General features: G+C 41.4%; 1 pseudogene; it reads right to left on the bottom strand.

The window, feature by feature from the left end:
- Window positions 1–816: 816 nt before the first annotated feature.
- Window positions 817–1541, bottom strand: LOC101577513 (annotated as a pseudogene).
- Window positions 1542–3919: the final 2378 nt, after the last annotated feature.

Raw genomic sequence — 3919 nt, 5'->3', positions numbered from 1 at the left:
ACTGGGACTCATGTACTTTAATTATTTCCCTTTTCTACTGTATTAAGAAATGACATGTACTTCAATTTGCCAAAAGCAATGCTTGGATTCTGGCAGCAACATGCTACTTCTGTTACACAGTAAAGTGAATACTGGAACAACAAAAGCAGGAGGTACAAGTAAATTTTTATTGGGAAGGGAACTTGTCAACTTAAACAGCAGCAAATGAAGGTGAATAAGGAAACTTATGTTGTCACAGACAGACATAACCTCCATCAAACTCAATTCAGGAGGTTCTTCAGTTTGTGACCCTCAATGCAGAGACACCAAGTGCTTTCCAATTCAATCTAAAACTTTTGGATTCCTACCAAAAAGGAACAGAGTAGGAGGACAGAAAAGTTGTTCAGTGAAAGGAAACCCCAAAGAGAAAAGGAGGGAATGTAGAAATTAAGAGGTTATGGAGAACACTAAATTTTAATTAACTACTGTGTCTTCATATTTCCACAGTAATACAAGACACAGTCACTGCAGAACTGGTTCAGATTAATTAAACACCAGATACATTTTTAGTCTTCTACTTTAGTGTTGAAAGTTACTTATATTTATATGAAATGAAGGTATTAATACTTTTGTACAGCAGTAACTTTACATCAAGAGGGCCAAGACAAACTCAAACCAAGGAGTGGAGTTTTCCCAAAGCTGCAGTGTAAAAAGACTAGGAATGGCTGCCTCCATACACATGAACAGGTTCTTGCCATAGGAAATCCAAGTGGAGAAAGGAATGGAGATGTATAAACAGGTTTGTTGTTGGGAGGAAGGATGATGCCCTGTGTCCACTTAGTTCTTGGCCCCTTCTGCAGCATCACATTCTTCTCCTGTGCTGATGTCCATAATATTAAATTTTCACTGAACAACTGCATGATGAGAGTGCAGTCTTTGTAGGACTCTTCATTCAGTGTGCCAAGATCTGCAATGGCCTCATCAAAAGCCATTTTAGCCAGGTAGGCTTGGGGTTATTAAGGATCTCATAGTAAAATACAGAAAAGTTAAGAGCCAGCCCCAGGTGAATTAGGTGTGTGGGCTGTATCTCTTTCTTGCTTTCATCAAATGCCTCTTGGTAAGCTCCTTGGGAATTATCTGTTGTTTGTTTCTGATCATCACTGCATGCAACTTCAGCAAAGTATCAGAAGTAATCTCTCTTCATCTTCAGTTAGAAGACTACCCTCTAGATTAGTTGCATTGGCTATTAAATCCTTGTCCAACAATTCCAGGATAGTAGTATAGATGGACTGCAGCTCTGACTCTACTTTCTCCCGATAGTCCTTAATCAGTTGCAACTTCTTGTTAGAGGTATCGGTTTTCTGCTCAATGTTTGAGATAACTCCCCAGGCGGACCAACGGGTCCTGACCACGTTTTTGTAGGCCACTGAGAGCAGGTTGCATTCCTCATTGGACAGTTCAGTGCCCTGCTCAGTCACTACCTTCATGCAGGTGGCCATGTCATCGTAGCACTTCACCTGCTCTGCCAGCTTGGCCTTCTGGATCAGCTTGGTCTTCTCCATGGCTCTAGTGTCTGTCTGGACCTGGGAGCCGAGAGCTAGGCAAGTGAAGGAGAGCAAAGATGTGCCCACCTAGATCTGGAGGAGTGTGCTTTCAGAGCTTCCCTTCTTCCTATCCAGGTCACAAGTCCACCATTTTTATTTGCTTTTAGCTTTAGCCAAGGACCCAGAATAAATGTTACTATCATCTCCAAGTTCTACGAAAAGAAGGAGGAGTCAACCCCAAAACTCACAAAAGGAAGAAAATTATGAACACCAGAAATTAATTAATTCAGAATTTAATATAATTGAGATGAAGAAAACAATACAAAGAATTAATAAATTAAAGAGTTTGTTCTTTGAAAGACTAAATAAAATTGATAAATCTCTAATAAACCTCATCAAGAAAGAAGGAAGAGAAAAACTTACATTTAAGCAATAAGGTATGAAACACATGAAATTACTACAGATCCTGTGGAAATTCAGAACACCATCAATACCTATTTTGAAAATATTTACCGTCATATGATAGAAAACACAGAAGAAATGGACAGATTCCTAGATACATAGGAATTAACAAACTCAATCAAGAAGATACAAAAATTCTGACTAACCCAAAGTCAGTAAATGAGATTGAAAATATAATAAATAGCTTACCAACAAAGAAATACAGGTCCTGACGGATTCACAGCTGAATTGTTCATGAAGTTTAGAGAAGACTTAATGTCAATACTCTTCAAACTCGTCAATGAATTTGTAAGGGAAACAATTCTCCCTATCTCATTCCTCTAGAAAACTAGTATTCTGCTACCACAACCAGAGAAAGACACAACCAAAACAGGAAACTACAGGCAAATCTCCCTAATGGGCACAGTTCTGGGAGTATGACCACTTTCTCAAAGATGGTTCTTCCTATGTAGGTGCAAGGAATATTTTCCCATTTTCTAAAATGCTCTTTGATCTCTTGCTTTCAAGTGGCATAATTCTCAATCTTTTTTTTTCTTAGAAATTGTTTTATTTTTCATCAGCCTCATTCTCATTTTGCTGAAGCATCAGCAAAACAGCTCAAGACCGCTTGGTGGTGATTCCTACCCACTCAGTGGCCTGTGTGGTGGGGGCTGCAGACCAATCTTCTGTAGCTGGCTGAGCACTCCAGTGGGAAGTCATGCCTGATCTGTGCCCATTCAGCACAGAGGGCACCCGCACACCCTCAGACCTCAGGCTGAGCAGCAGTGAACTCCGGAGCTGGTGCAGTCCATTCTCCCTGAAATTCTTCCTTGGTCACAGCCTTTTCAGCAGCAGCCTGCTCTTCTTTTCCAATCTCTTCAGGATCCTGGTAGAAGTAGAGATCAGGCATGACTTCCCACGGGTGTTCACGGGAGATGGTGCCACACATGCGCAGCACTTCCCAGGCCAGCATCCACCACATCAGAGTCTCAGAGTGAGCTCCCTTATTGTTGCGCAGGATGGCAATGTCCACATAGCACAGAGGAGAATCTATGCTGCACAAAGCAATGGCTGGCAGATTGATGTAAGATGCCTCTGTTAGGGGCTGGTGGTCAGCCCTGGGGTCAGTAACCACCAAAAGACGTGGCTCTCAGAATGCTGTCTGGATCTGGTTAGTGAAGGTTCCAGGAGTGAAGTGGCCAGCAATAGGAGTAGCTCCAGTGGCAGCAGCAAACTTCAACACAGCCCACTAGCCAGTGCTCCTGGAAGATATGACGCTGACGTCGGCAGGGTTTTCAATGGCCACTATGGCTCGAGCTGCCAGGAGGAGCTTCTCCCAAGTCCGCTTCAGATTTATGATGTAGATTCCATCACTTTTCCTTTTACAGATTACTGCTCCATCTGGAAATCCAGGTTGGTGCCACTAAGTGGGTTCCTGCAGCAAGGAACTTGAGGACGTCCTCCTCCTTCATTTGTAGGACATCGAGGGCTCCAGACATTGTGAAGTTTCTCTTTAAGTTATGATGGGAATCAGGAACAATGCCATATGGACCCTGCAGGGGAGCACGGAAAGCTCAATCTTTACATCATTTACTTTCTCTGTACATTGATTCTTAAGTATATCTTATTTTGAATGATATTTTGAAGGGTGTGGTTTTCCTAACTTCTCTTTTAGTGAGTTAATTATGTGTGTTCAGGAATGCTATTTGTTTCTGAGTGTTGACTTTATATCATTCATTAAAAGGGTTAATAAATCTAGAACTCATTTCCTGGAATTTTTATGGTCTCCTCTATAGAGTATCATCTCATCTGCAAGTCATGATAATTTTACTTCATCTTTTCCAATCCTTATATCCTTTATTTTTTCTCTTGTTTAATCGCTCTGCCTAATGTTTCCAGAACTCTACTGAGTGGAAGTGAAGATAGTGGACTCCTTATTTGTTCCTCATTTTAGA

This window comes from Octodon degus, unplaced genomic scaffold (genome assembly GCF_000260255.1).
Source record: "Octodon degus isolate 3935 unplaced genomic scaffold, OctDeg1.0 scaffold00018, whole genome shotgun sequence".
NCBI classification, from domain to species: domain Eukaryota; kingdom Metazoa; phylum Chordata; class Mammalia; order Rodentia; family Octodontidae; genus Octodon; species Octodon degus.
The sequence above is the reverse complement of the archived record's forward strand: the minus strand, read 5'-3'. Positions and strand labels throughout refer to the sequence as shown.